General features: G+C 42.4%; 1 long non-coding RNA gene across 1 annotated transcript in view; it reads left to right on the top strand.

Moving 5' to 3' along the window:
- The first annotated feature begins 2,788 nt into the window (after positions 1–2,788).
- Positions 2,789–16,107, top strand: part of LOC137646964 (uncharacterized) — a 45,291-nt gene continuing 31,972 nt past the window's right edge. Inside the window, exons 1-2 of the long non-coding RNA XR_011045506.1 lie at positions 2,789–2,875; positions 3,290–3,425. This is a non-coding gene — a long non-coding RNA (uncharacterized lncRNA). The remainder of the gene's footprint in view (positions 2,876–3,289; positions 3,426–16,107) is intronic.

Genomic DNA, 16,107 nt, shown 5'->3' on the forward strand with positions numbered 1-16,107 from the left:
TTAGTATGCGTCACACTTCCCTACACACACTGCATCATTTATTCCTATCTTGCACGTACTCTTTCTGTCTAATCCGTCCCTTCCAGCATTTATCCAATCATTTGCATGCCCTTCTTCCTACCTTATAAAATTCACTTATCTACTGTTGCCTATTCTTTTCAAAAGACAAAAGCAACTTAAATATACTTAATCATACTTTCACTATGCTAATTCTTCCAGGAATTTTCACATTCATCACCAAACAGTTCATCTTAAGTGCTTTAATCTTCATTATCGTATACACATTCAACATCTACACTTCACTTACATAATGGAGTGGTGGTACAACAATGTTTTCATACATTCCCACATTGGATTCCATAAGAAATTCATTACATTCACTCCCAGTTAATTATATGAATCAACTACTTGTATTTCTCCTCTTGTAAAGTTAACACCATCAAAACTTTTTTTTCTTTTTTTAACCAGCTTCTCTCATTCACTAATTATTTTCATATTCAATATTTTTACACCTATATCCATTACCCTGTCTCCGAACTCTTGCATTACTAACATCTTCCATAAAAGATAATGAACATCCTTGGAAATACGATGGTCTTTTGTCTCACTTTTACACAAACTAGTCATTCTCCTGCCCTTCATACTAGAAACAAAGCGTATATTTCCCTTCCATAATGAAAACACTTGATAGCTATCAATAATCTAGTATCTGTATTATTATTATTATCATTATTATTATTATTATTATCATTATTATTATTACTTGCCAAGCTACAACCCTAGTTGGAAAAGCAAGATGCTATAAGCCCAAAGGCTCCAATAGGGTAAAATAGCCCGGTGAGGAAAGGAAACAAGGAAAAAATAGAATATTCTAAGAAGAGTAATAGCATTTAAATAAATATCTCCAATATAAACTATAAAAAGTTGAACAAAACAAGAGGAGGAAAAAATAAAATAGAATAGTGTGTTCGAGTGTACCCTCAAGCTAGAGAACTCTAACCCAAGATAGTGGAAGACCATCATATATCTTCAAAACTCTTCACATTACCTCTATCAATTATATCATAAGATTTTCTCGAAGACCCTTGTATTATTATATTTATTATTATTATTATTATTATTATTATTATTATTATTATTATTATTATTATTATTATTATTATTATTATTAGCCAAGCTACAACCCTTGTTGGAAAAGCAAGATGCTATAAGCCCAAGGGCTCCAATAGGGAAAAATAGCCCGATGAGGAAAGGAAATAAGGAAATAAATAAATGATGAGAATAAATTAACAGTAAATCATTCTTAAAACAACAGTAAATCATTCTAAAAACAGTAACAACGTCAAAACAGATATGTCAATATAAACTATTAACAACGTCAAAAACAGATATGTCATATATAAACTATAAAAAGACTCATGTCAGCCTGGTCAACATACAAACATTTGCTGCAACTTTGAACTTTTGAAGTTCTACTGATTCAACTACCCGATTAGGAAGATCATTCCACAACTTGGTAACAGCTGGAATAAAACTTCTAGAATACTGTGTAATATTGAGCCATATATATTTTTCAATATTTACTTTTAACCTTCTCAAACAAATTTTTATTAACAAACACCTTATTCATGCGTTTTCAGCCTTGTCTAAACACTCCCTGATCTTCCCATGTCATTCCTTATGTCTACTGTAGTCCTACCATCTCAATCAATATCAAACCATGCACCTTCTATGTTACAGTAAATAAAGTAATTATCCTATAAACTTACAGTAGCCTTTACTACATTTACCTTTAATCAGTAAAGCAGTTATTTCTCTCACCCATATCTTTGGTACTGTTAACTCATATCAAGACGTTACAAACCGTGGTCTGCCACTCAATCACACTATCATCTAGACACACACACACACACACACACACACACACACACACACACACACATATATATATATATATATATATATATATATATATATATATATATATATATATATATATATATATATATATATATATACAAAATTCAGTCGTTTCTAGTCCACTGCAGGAGAAAATCCTCAGATTTGTCCTTATTCATGTCTGGGATTTGACCAGATTCCATTTCCACGCTGGCCACTACGGATTAGCGATGATGGGGGGCGGGGGGCTTTAGTCTGCTTCCTCACTGCAAACCAACCCAGTGTGGACCGAGGCCGCAACTAGTACATCTTTTGCTTATCATGGCTTTACTCAAACCCTTTGACCATGTCAAGGTATTTCCACTCAGAGAGCATATATATATATATATATATATATATACATATATATATATATATATATATATATATATATATATATATATATATATACTGTATATATACATACATATATATATACATACATATATATATATATATATATATATATATATATATATACTGTATATACTGTATATATATATATATATATATATATATATATATATATATATATACTATATATATATATATATATATATATATATATATATATATATATATATATATGAGGGATTTTGACAAAGGAAAAATCTATTTCTGGGGAGATACCTGTGACGATATATATATATATATATATATATATATATATATATATATATATATATATATATATATATATATATATATATATTTATATATATACACGTGTGTGTAATCTATTTTTGCTATTTTAGGTGACATAGATTTAATATCTACTCTAGGCTTACACAAATCAAGAAACTATCACCAATAATTTTTATTGCATCATCTAAACAAATCCTTCTTCCCCGTTAGTTCTTACTTGCTCTCGGGGTTTTGCTATTAGAGCATGTGTGCTTTGGTTAGTGGATAAGGTTGCACAAGGATACATTAAAAGGTAAGTATACATTTTCATTTTCAATTAATTTATATACAAAAATCTTAGAGATATTGTTCATTCATAGATAGTTATAATAACAGAAAACTGTGTTTATGAATAATGAATGAATTACCTTTCCGGAACGAAAATCTTTCGCAGAAATATTGTAGCATATGGTGACATCGGCAGAATTTTGAAATATTATCGTATGCATAATATGGCGTATGAAATCCCTCACTAATGTGATTTTAAAAATGATGAAAAATTATGTATTGCAGTTCACAATGAATTTAGCTTAACCAATGATCTGCGTACAAAAAATTGACACTTCGAGAATATGACTAAATATGTTATTACCTTCAATATAATTCAGGGTATTTTATGTTGGAAAAATAAGAAATATATTCAAATAATCATACTTTTTTTTTGCAGGAATTGTATTTCTACCAATTAATGTATACTCGAACGCACAATTGTTTACATCAGTAGTAGAAGTTGCCAGATGAATTACTCTCACCATCACTAACGCTGATATTTTCGGCAACGACGGCGCACTCATTGACTCCAGGTGAGTTATTATATTCGTATGAAACTGTAGCATTAGCTGGAAAAAAATCATAAATATTCATGGTGAAGCAAGTGACAAAATATGTAAATGTTGATCGGCACCTATCACTCCATAGCATAGCCTATGCTATTCTTGGTAGGGGTAGGGGGCCTTCGTTAATTAGATCCGTGTTAACATTACTTAACACATATATCAATTGAGATATGGTACTTATAAAGCACTTAAAATTCTAGTTACATATATGCATAGGCTTTTCTGCAAGGTAGGCCTATTGGCTCCAAAACCTTATAGACTAGGCCTAATTCTAGATTGCCTGATGCTAGTATGTGGATGTTAGGTTTTAACATTATGTAGTTAATGGCAGTTATATTTTCATAATTATAGGTTAGGACCTTGTGGATGACAAATTTATTTCTCCCAAGGGAATAAATTATAGCTTTATTATGCTAGTTGGCTCGAAGGTACTGTAGGGATGGTGATAACCTCTGTGCTTTATTTGTAAGATACAGTATCAGGGACAAGTTAGTGGTAAGGTACTTGTAGCTATTGATTCTTCTATTCGCTATTAGTGCATAAGATGACAGCATTAATTAGGATATTGGAACTCGCATAACCGAATAGAGTTCTTCAACCACTTTATTTTTTCACCCTATACCTTATGCTCGGAAACTAATTTGAGCCTTTGTTTAATGATGGACGGGACCTTCCACATGCATATAACACCACCTAACCTAAGCTTCCCCACCTAACCTAACCTTCAAGCTATGTCCTCACCTACTTACCTAACGGTAAGGCTAACGCCCCTCTGCAACCCCCCTTAGACAGCTGTAGTTTTACTGATAGGGCTGAAAATAAGGGAGTTATGGTGCATGACTGTCATCATATATACTCCCCCACTTATAATATCCTAGATACTTAATTTGATGGAAAATCTATATTTCCATTGTCTTTGCCTATTAATTTTGTGTTTTATATACCATTGGAGCTTGGTCGCCATTTGCAATCACCTTTTGAGCATTCAGAGCCATATTCACTGTTATGTGATTTTTCTTGGCCAATCACCTACCTTCACTTCTAAAGATATGCTACCTATTCCATTTTGGGACAGTTTTCCATGTTTCTAGTTTGGAAAGGTAGTCATTGTTGAAATCATACCAAATATATGGGCATTTCCCTTTTGGTAAAAGTAAGTGTTACTGGTGTGTTTAAAGGTATTTTGAACGATTTTGATGTCGATAACTGTCGGAAACCCATTACTTTCCAGTTATAAGCAAGAATGAAATACTAAGTACTCCTGAAAAGCCATATTTCACAAGGGAAGCCAACACAGGGAAACGACCTACCTTTGGGTAAGGTAAGGACATGGAGGATGGAGGGGGATGGTTGCAGGGATGGCGAAGCCCTCCAGTAGGTAAGGAAATGTGTCTCGGGTAGAGGAATATGAAGCTGTAATTGCAAAGCTTACATTTTATTGAACATTATGCTTTGCATATTTTGCTAGCATGGTAGTAATGCTCTTTATTTTATTCCATAATAAAGACGTTTTCACAAATGAACAGAGTTCTTATTTATGACTACAGTCTTACTTGGGGGAACTTCAGGTTGGTCTCATCTCTGTATTTGTTATAACTTGAAAAATATGGGTCTCTGATAGTTATTGTCATCAAAATCATTTAAAAGCAACCCTTAGGAATACATCAATAACACTTAGTATTTTCTCCAAGTTGGTTACTGGTTCCTAATGGAAATTTACCTTTTAATTCTATGATGCTCAAATAATGTACAGGTATTTGTTTCTGATAGGTTTTGCTGTATTGTGATTTTGTCAAATTCTTTATTTGTTTCTATCACAAACCTTTGGTTTTCCCTTTAATCCCCATAATTATCTAAGGATAATTTAGGATTACCACCACAGCAGGAAACCAAGGTCTCTGGGTGGCTGTGAAGGAAAGTAAGGTATATTAGAATATTCCATAACCTAATCTAACCTAACTTTATGTAGGATATGTGGAAAATCCCCTCTTCCTCAACATTTGCTAAAAAGTCAGTCTGATCAGATCCACTTCTTAACTTATTGGACTGTGAGAGAAAGGAAGTTTGCTTCCTCTAGATTTTGCCAACTAAACATGACCCCATAAATATTGTTTTTCACTGTGTTCAGAGAGTGAGCTGTAATGATTCATAGTAACCATACATGTTAAAACGCATCAAAATCTATGATGAAAGAAACCAAGTGAATTCACAGAATAGTAATAATGATGAAACAGCCATGGTTGCAGTATAAAAATTCAAAATGAGTGCTTTTCTGCTTTTAAGGGATATCAGCTGAACCCAGAAATTTTTATTGTTTGTGGCCAGATACTGTTTGTTCCGTCACTACATAAAAACCAACGCTATTTATAGGGGTATTACTTTCGGCAAAGCTGAAAGATGAGCCATTAGATTTTTAGCGAGGGTTAACCACCCGCCCGCTAGTTAGCGGGGGTGGTGGGGTTAGTAACTATCCCTCTCACTCACACACCTGGGCAGTGAGCCTCACTTTGCTTTTGGTTTGGGTGGAGATCGGTTGTTACCTCTCTTCTCCTCACCAATTATTGACTTCCCATTACTAACCTTTATTTTTGCTTTTTCTTTACAGTATGTGTGTGCGTCTTCTTGCCATCAGTATGCAGACCTACCCAGAACCTGAGTGCCTCTTCTGTGGGATTTTTATATTCTCTGTGGATAGAGATCCTCATCAGTTATGTCCCGCTTGTAGAGAGCAACTGTGTGATAGTGATAACACCTGTCATTAGTGCCAGGAGTGGTCTGCTGCCTCCCAGGGGGAAAGGTTTGGATGCCGACTAAAGAAGAAGGCCAAGAGGGATTCGTTGCCTTAGGGGTCTTCCTCGAAGTCGAAGAAATCGAAAGCTTCTCCCACCCCCTACCTTCTTCCAAAGGTCCTGTTTGGCTGGTTTTCTCCGGGCGACCGAATAGTAGCGCAGGCTGATTAACACCAGGACACCCTGTGTTCTCGAGAGACGGTGCTGCTTCCCATAGTGAAGCGGCCCCGCCTCCCACCCCGTAGTCTTTTTTTTTATGTTTTACATCAGATAAGGCAATCAGGGGGAATGCCTTCCCTGGTAGAAGCCATTCAGTTGAAGCACTCCTACCGTCGTGATTGCTGTTGACAACCTCGTAAGGTCCTGGACCTTGGTGTGCTGTGGCCTGTCGTGGGTATTGATGGTGCCCAGTCATGCGAGAGGCTCCTTGAGGTTTTAGCAGTCACTAGATCCTGGAAGTCTTCTCGTCCTGCTACTTCATCCACCCTGCCTGTAGAGGAGAGCTATAATCTGGCGCCCTTGTAAGTGTTCTTGCCTGCTGCTGCATGAGAGCTCTTGTCGGTGAAGAAGCATTGACCCTTGCCTTCCCCTACTTCATCTGATTCTGTGCCTTCCCCTGCTGAGGAAAAGCTGCATGGTGCCTTGTAGAGGAGGAGTTCACTGAGGCACAGGTGCCACCAATCAGGAGGAGTCTCTTGAGATGCTTCCTTGTACTTATGCATGGCTTGATGAGAGGAACAGTGCTGTACTAAAAGTCTCCCCAGAGGAGGCGATGTTGAGGTACGAAGTTGTAGAGCAAAGCCCCTTGTTTAAAGTGCCAATTCTTGCCCTAGAGTTGGCACAAGCATTGTTGATCATGATGTAGAGCTATGCTCTCGTCCCTCGCCTGTCCAGAGATTTTCTGTGGATTCTTCACTGACTTTGTCCATTCTCACGAACTTCCAGACAGCCAGATCTTCCAAAACTGGCCTGAAGACCTCTCCTGATGTTCCTGTACATGACAAGCATTCTCTTGTTTCCTACAAGAGATGAACTCCTTCCCTGAAGCTCCCTCTTCTACATGAGCTGCAAAGTCTTGTAATAAGGAATGATCTCCACACGACCACGAGCATGATTGCGTGGATGGTAGAAGTCTTCTGAAAGTGCACAATCGTCATCTTTGACTTGATGTCCTCAACGTGTTCTCCACACGTATAACCATGATCGACTCTTGAGGCACAATTAAGGCATGGTTGCTTTCTGAGGCATAATCACCTCCTAAGGCATGATTGCCTACATAGAAACTATTGTCTAATCGTGCATCACGACACACTCAATTACCTTGTAGTGTGACTCTTGGTTCGTATTCTTCACGCATTTGATCATCGCCCCGAGCAAGATCACTTCATTATGCTCCGCCAGTCCACAATCATGTGAGAGGACATGATCTCCTGTGCACACTAGATCTTCAGCTCGCATGATCGTTTCTATATGCATGATATCCAGCACACATTGTGACCGACACGCAGATCAACTTCCAAAGCTCGGTTGCCTCAACACCTAGAAGCTCGGTTGCCTCAATACCTAGATGACCACCTTGTGAACACATGGGCATTAGCTCATCAAATTCACAATCTCCACAGGCTAGGCAGACTCATCTGCAAAGGCAATGCATTAGATGGATATTTTAGTGATCGGTCTCCAGTAGCGAAGACTTCATGTGGGAAGACCCACCACAATAGAGTAGGTCTTCTACACAGAAGTCTAACCGTGAGAGAAAGACAAGGGAGAATAGTCCTGGCCCTTCATCTTTGAAAGATTGTGATTCCTCTGAAGCTATGTCACTTGTTCCTTCCCGTCACTGAAAGTGACAATGTAAGTCCAACCTTAAGGATTGTCTAACACGCAGAGACTGGTTTTAGTCAAGAGACGTGTCTTGGGAACTAGACAAGCTTACCTCTAGTGACCACGCCTCCCAGCAGGACCTTCTTCTGCATTGGCTATGCGCTTGTCCCTTGCCTGCCAGAGATTTTCTGTGGATTCTTCACTGACTTTGTCCATTCTCACGAACTTCCAGACAGCCAGATCTTCCAAAACTGGCCTGGAGACCTCTCCTGATGTTCCTGTACATGACAATCATTCTCTTGTTTCCTACAAGAGATGAACTCCTTCCCTGAAGCTCCCTCTTCTACATGAGCTGCAAAGTCTTGTAATAAGGAATGATCTCCACACGACCACGAGCATGATTGCGTGGATGGGGGAAGTCTTCTGAAAGTGCACAATCGTCATCTTTGACTTGATGTCCTCAACGTGTTCTCCACACGTATGACCATGATCGACTCTTGAGGCACAATCGTCTTTTAAGGCATGGTTGCTTTCTGAGGCACAATCACCTCCTAAGGCATGATTGCCTACATAGAAACTATTGTCTAATCGTGCATCACGACACACTCGATTACGTTGTAGTGTGATTCTTGGTTCGTGTTCTTCACGCACTTGATCATCGCCCCGAGCAAGATCATAAATTATGCTCCGCCAGTCCACAATCATGTGAGAGGACATGATCTTCTGTGCACACTAGATCTTCAGCTCACATGATCGTTTCTATATGCATGATCTCCAGCATACATTGTGACCGACGCGCAGATCAACTTCCAAAGCTTGGTTGCCTCAACACCTAGATGACCACCTTGTGAACACATGGGCATTAGCTCATCAAATTCACAATCTCCACAGGCTAGGCAGACTCATCTGCAAAGGCAATGCATCAGATGGATCTTTTAGCGATCGGTCTCCAGTAGCGAAGACTTCATGTGGGAAGACCCACCACAATACAGTAGGTCTTTTACACAGAAGTCTGACCATGAGAGAAAGACAAGGGAGAATAGTCCTGGCCCTTCATCTTTGAAAGATTGTGATTCCTCTGAAGCTATGTCACCTGTTATTCCTTTCACTGTAAGTCCAATCTTAAGGATTTCCAACACGCAAAGGCTGGTTTTAGTCAAGAGACGTGTCTTTGGGACTAGACAAGCTTACCTCTAGTGACCACGCCTCCCAGCAGGACCTTCTGCATCGGCGTGACAAGGATAAGGAACAGGAGACACCTAGGACGACTCAAAACCCCTCTGTCCACAACTACTGGTTTGAGTCTTTCTTCATTTCCTCCCTCCAAAATGCAACTAGCGATCGGGATGACCTACTTCTCTGTCTTGTGAGGGAACTATGGCGCTACCTCAAGAGTACCCAGCGATTCAGACCAGACTGTGAGAGGTTGCTCCTCAGCACTGATATAGAAAAGAACCCGATCTCCAAGAACATGCTTTTTCTGGCTTTATGAGGCTATCAAACGTATGTACTCTGGTTTTGGGGAGCCCTCAGGCACTCCCATTTAAGAGCAAACTCATGAGGTTAGATGAATTGGCTCCACACTCACCTTCAAGGAGAATCTGTCCGTGGCACAAGTGTTGAAGGCAAGAGTCTGGTAGCTCCAGACAACCTTCACTGAACGCTACCTGTATGAGTATAGTACTGTATGCAGTACTGTACCCAAAAGTCCCTAGATGCTTTCGCCTTGTGACCTGTGCTAGCTGCTCAATTGGTTGTGTACTGAGCCTAGCTCTCTGACGGGACAAGAAGCATCACGTCTTTGATAGTGGTTGCGACGTAAGTCTAAGAATAAAAGGTGAAACTGTCTGGTTGTTTTTCCTTTCTTCTTCATCTCCCTTCAGGTTCAGCAGTTGGACTGTTATGGAGCTGAACCGGACGATCGTTGCAGGTAAGCTACTCGATAAAGTATCTTTTTTTTTTTACAATTTGGTTTGTCTTGAATATCTCCCTCATCCTGTTTGAGGGGATAGGATGGATAGAATGTTTGCACACCCATTTCTCCTTTAATTCCTATAAATTCAGACACTCCTATTTGCAAAGTGATACTGTACATTCTTGTAAGACCGTCCACCAGCTCCTGTGACATCTTTGTAATGAGGTAGCTAGGAGGTTTTCAGGAATCATGGCTTTCATTCCTATACAGGATCAAAGTTAATATTTTCCAGGTCAGTAAACTCGTCAGTTTGGTTATAGGGATTTCAGCCCTCCGAAAGATGAGTCTCCTATTAAAGTTGGAAGGTTTGTAATATGTATGGGAACAAATCACACATTTTTAATCCATTCTTATTTTACCTAACCATAAAACCTGAGACCTTTAAATTCCAATGCCCACCTCAAGCAAACTCCCAATTCTTAGGTCAAAGGTCAAAGTGAAGGTAGCTCTAAATATTGAGCTGGCAGGGCCTACCCACCACCCGACAGCCAGCTGTGTTTACATTGTTAAAAAGATAACAGCCATTCAAGCTTCACTGGAATCAGGTTTGTATGGTTAGGAAAAATACAAATTGATTAGAGAATTTTTTATTTCTAGTGGTTGATATTGGATGGATTGAGAATTAATTTTAAATCTTACTGAATCGTAATCCTAATGAAACAGTAGTTCTCATCATCAGGTTTTATCATTTTGCCTTCACCATGTATTGAAGTGAAGTGAGCCAATTATTTAAGGAGAGCATGTGAAATTCTTATTCCTACTGTAATACAAACCAAAGATTTTCATGAATGATCATTTTAGGCGCAAGCTAGAAAATTATCAGTTAGGCTTTGTAACTTTCTAATTCATTGGTGACAGTAAGGGGAGTGTCAGGATATCTGTCTGTAACCTGTCATTATTTCTGTAAAAATATTAAATTGTATATAATTACGGTAGCTATTGGAATACTGTATTAGCAATTGCAGGAGAACCACACAACCTTACATCTGTCTTTGATGATATGTTCTTCCTGTCCTCTTATTAATAAAGTTGGGGTTTGTTTAGAACTATGATTTGTTACGACACAGATACATACCTTTTGCTATTTATAGGGTATTACTTTCAGCAACACTGAAATCTAGCCAAGACAATTTTAGTGAGGGATAACTACCCCCATCCGCTAGTTAGCGGAAGGGGGGTGGGGTAGACTGGCTACCCCGCTCACTCACACCTGTCGGCTGAGTAACCACTTTTACTTTTGAGTGCAGTACATTACTGTCTCTCTCATGTTAACTCACTAAACTGCCTTGACTTTATTTGTTTTTCCTTTTTCTTTTATGTACAGTGTGTGTGTGTTTATTGTCCCGCTATGTGGACATGTCCTGGTCGCGAGGGCCGCAGCTGCGGTACCTTCATGTTGTCCATACAGATGGACCCTCACCCCCTGTGCCTGGCTTGCCGGGGACGCCAGTGTTCTTGGGATAACACCTGTTCTTGAGTGTTGGGAGTGGCCTGCCTCCCATTGGGAGAGGTTCGGGCGTAAAAGGAAGAAAAAGTCTAAGCGCGAATCTTTGCCTTCGGGGTCTTCCTCGAAATCGAAGAAATCGCGGGCTTCTGCTTCCTCTACTCCCAAATCTCTGTCCGAAGCTGCTTCTCTGCCGGGCCCTTCCGGATGGGTTAGTAGCAGCGCAAGGCTTGTGACTCCAGGTCAACCCTGTGGAATGGGCAAAGGTGTCGGCTCCTTCCCTTCCCCCAGGGAGCGCCTGTTCCTTTTCAGACCTTGTGTCCTTTTGGCCATCGCTGAGCGTCGATGGCCCCCCCTTGAAGGAAGCTCTCTTTGAGCTCCTTCAAAGGGGAGCAGAGAGAAGGCGATCATCTCCTTCCTCCTAGTGTGGGGGCAGGCGCTGCTGCCCGTCGGTCAGGCCTAGAGGCTGTTTCCGACGCCGAGGAGTTAGCTAATCCACCAGGGGCGGTGGCAGGGCTTTCTCCAAGGCAGGTTTCACCTTTGGGGGAAAATATCTCGTTCGCGAGAGAAGATGGCCTCTGATCATCAGCGATCTCCTTACGCTTATGGTTCTTCTCCAGGGGTGGAGCGAGAGCCTTGCCTTAAGCGACGTTCTCCTTCGGGGGAACTCTCCTCCCCTGCGGAGGATTTATCCTTAGATATTGACCAGTCTCCCCCTCGGGTGGAGTCTGCTGAACGTTCCTCTCCAGAGGTTCGTAGAGTGGAAGGGTTTGTAACTCCTCTCCATCCCAATGTTCTCCTCCTCGACTGTGAGGAGACATCTTTTTAAACCTGCTGGTTCTCCTCACGTTGACCCTTCGGGGTCTCGTGACGATCACCCTTTGGGCTGGTGTGATCGTGAGCCTTCTGGCTCTCGTCATGTTGATCCTGCGGGTTCTCATGACAGTAGGAGTCCTTCGGTGCTCCGTCGTGCTGATCTTTTGGGCTCACGCTCCTCGAAACCTTCGGGTTTGTTACGCTGAACCTTCGGGCTCTCGTAATGAGGGTAACGTTGAGCCTTCGAAAAGGGCTAGAGACCCAAAACAGCAGGGTCAAAAGGGTGCGAAGCAAGCCTTTCGCAGTAAGAAGTCCTTTTGTGGAGGAAAGGGAGAGAGGGGATCCGGCTGAAGCCGGTCCCACTAGGGCAGGCAGTCCTCGCATTTGTCCACCTGTGGGGGGATGCCTGCAAAGCCGCTGGCAGAGGTGCTTCACCACGGGGCCGAACCCAGAACCCAGGATGGTCGAGGTGATTCGTTCAGGGTATCGTGTCCCGTTCACGCTCTATCTCCCTCCACTGACTCGAGTGCCAATTCCATCGAACTCCTGTGCGAAAGGATCCGCACGGGAGTGTGCCCTCAGGGCAGAAGTCCAGACCATGTTGGAGAAGGGCGCTCTCCAGGAGGTCCTCGACGGGTCCCCAGGCTTTTACAGTCGACTTTCTTGCGAGAAAGGCGTCTGGAGACTGGAGATCAGTCACCGACCTCTCAGCTCTGAACAGGTTTGTCGAGCAGACCCCGTTCAGGATGGAGACGGCCGTTACTGTCAGACAAGCGATAAGACTGCAGGACCTCATGTGCACTTTAGATCTGAAGGACGCATAATTCCAGATCCCAATTCATCCGTCTTCCAGGAAGTATCTAAGATTCATGTTCAACCAGAAGCATTACCATTTCAGGGTACTGTGTTTCAGTCTTTCCACAGCACCCCAGGTCTTCACGAGAGTGTTCGCTCTAGTATGATCTTGGGCCCACAGAGTCGGCATCCGTTTCCTAAGATACTTGGACGACTGGCTGATTCTGGCAGACTCGGAGGCGGCCCTTCTCCGCAACCGAGACGAGCTTATTAAGTTTTGCCATGATCTGGGGATCGTGGTAAACCTCGAGAAGTCTCATCTGCTTCCCTCTCAAGAACTGGTTTACCTTGGCATGGGCATAGACACCCTAAGGCACAAAGCGTTCCCATCAGACAAGAGAATTCAGAGACTGAGGGAGATAGGACATGTCTTCGTTTGTCGGGAAGAGCTCCCGGCGCAGTATTGGCTTTGTCTTCTTGGTCACCTCTCCTCCCTGACCTTACTGGTCCCGAACGGTCACCTCAGGAGGAGATCCCTCCAGTGGCGACTGAAATCCCAGCGGAACCAGTACACCGATCCCCGGGATCAACAAGTCTGCATAGGGCTAGAGGAACAGTCGGATCTCAGATGGTGGCTAGCGAAGCCGAACCTCTGCAAAGGGGTTGATCTTCTCGTCTCTCTCCCGGAATTGATGCTTTTTTCAGATGCATCAAAAGAAGGGTGGGGGCTCACATGCTGCACCATTACATCTCTGGCCAATGGTCCGAATCAGAAAGGTACCAGCACCTAAATGTCCTAGAGATGAGGGCAGCCTTTCTGGCCCTCAAAGAGTTCCACCAGGTCCTGGCGGGGCACTCCGTGGTGTTGATGAGCGACAACACCACAGTAGTGGCTTATCTGGACAAACAGGGCGGTACCTTTTCACAGCAGCTGTGCCATCTTGCAGTAGAGATACTCAGATGGGCAGAAGACAACTCTGTGACTTATCAGCTCGCTGCATTCTGCTTGCGGACAAGCTGAGCAGAGCGACTCCGATAGTTGGCACCGAGTAGTCTTTGAATCCTCTGATACCCAACAAAGTCCTGACTTTGTGGGGTTCCCCGACTGTGGATCTGTTCACACCGACTCCCTAGTCCCGGATCCCTAAGCTCTTTGGCAAGATGCTTTTCAACAATGGTGGATAAACCTGGATGCTTGCACGTTTCCCCCTGTTCTGTCTGATGAGAAAAGTACTCAACCAGGTACGAGCAAGCAACAACTTGCCAATGACTGATAGCTCTGCTATGGCATCACGCAGAATGGTTCCTAGACCTGCATTTCCTCACGGAGATCCCGAGGGAGCTCCCCCCACAACATGACCTCCTCAAACAACCACATGCCAACATCTTCTACAAAGCTGTAGCTTTGCTTCGGCTTCATGCCTGGAGACTGTCCAGCACCTTCTCACAAAGAGAGGCTTTTTGCAACCGGTTGGGAAAAGAATGGCTGGACACATCAGGAGACCCACAGAGGCAGTTTACCAGGCGAAGTGGTCAATTTTCTATGCCTCTGTTTCAACTATAGCGGAGTTTCTTGTATACCTTCAGGAAGAAATGTTTGTCTCGGTCTCGGCAGTCGAAGGCTACCGCTCAGCCTTGAGTCTCGCCCTTGGACTGAAATGAGTTTATATTTCCTTCTTGTTGGAACTTTCTTTACTCATACGCAGTTACAAGCTTACTTGTCCCCAGGCAAAGCTAAGACCTCCCCCTTGGAACGTGGTTCGGGTCCTCAGGTTTCTGAAGGGCCTTCCGTATGAACCATTACACCAGGCCTCCGATCGCCACCTCACATGGAAGACGGTGTTCCTGCTCGCTCTGGTTTTGGCCAAGAGAGTCAGCGAACTTCATGGTCTATCTGCTGATGTCTCCCACTCTAGGAGATTGGGGGAAGTAATCCTCAACTACGTCCCCGAGTTCGTAGTTAAGACTCAAAATCTGGGTGTGCTGGACTCCAGGTTCGGCCCATTCTGGATAGAGAGTCTTCGTTCTGTAACCGAAGATCCAGATCAACTGTTATTATGTCCAGTAAGGAGTCTGATGTTTTACTTAAAAAGAACAACAGCAGCTCGCCCCTGCAAGCGCTTTTTGTTAGCACGGGAAAGGTCAAGAGGAGGGTCACAAGGAATACTATTTCCTCTTGGATAAGGAAAGTGATTGAATACGCTCACAATCCAGACCCTCCTCTGTCCAATCGACCCAGAGCTCATAACGTTACGGTATTGCAACGTCCCTGGCGTTCAAGAAGAACTTTTCTGTGGCACAGGTAATGCAAGCGGGTGTGTGGAAGTGTCAGACGACCTTCACCGCCCACTACCTAAAAGACATAACCCACAGGAACATGGAAACCTTTTGCCGCACAACAAGTGATCTAATGCCTCAAGCTCCTTGGTGGACAAGTAGCAGAGTGCTGAGGGCTGAGGTTACCCGGGTTAGTCTGGGGTGAATGAGAAGAATGCCTGGCTCCCTTCTTCCTTTCACCTTCTCTCCCCCTGGGGAAACTGCTCTGCAAGACCGCAGCATAGCTGACCTCACCCCTCTGCAGGTAAGATTCATTTTCCTTGTGCATCCTGAGTATTAATAAATACTTTGTTACATCACCAACACCTCTTGAGGGAAGGTATTGGGTATGTCTTAGAACTTGTGCTTATCTTTGAGTTCCTACGTAAAGACAAGCCACCAGTCTCTCACACAAGCTTCTGCAGGCCGCTATCAGTTTGTTACTTTGTAACCACTTTGATTTTAGCGAGGGTAGGGTTCCTAGTAATTAGATCAAAGATCAATTAGAGAGAACCCTGGGTCATAGCCAAGGGCAGTTGATAGGACTTCCTCCCTCCTGAGATGTCGCCTTATAAATAGCGAAAGGTTTGTATCTGTGTCGGAACAAATAACAAATTTGGAAATAATTTGTATTTTTCCTAACGCAAAAACCTGGAGCTATTTATACAAATTGGCCCGCCACTCTGTCCC

Source organism: Palaemon carinicauda, chromosome 9, assembly GCF_036898095.1.
Source record: "Palaemon carinicauda isolate YSFRI2023 chromosome 9, ASM3689809v2, whole genome shotgun sequence".
NCBI classification, from domain to species: domain Eukaryota; kingdom Metazoa; phylum Arthropoda; class Malacostraca; order Decapoda; family Palaemonidae; genus Palaemon; species Palaemon carinicauda.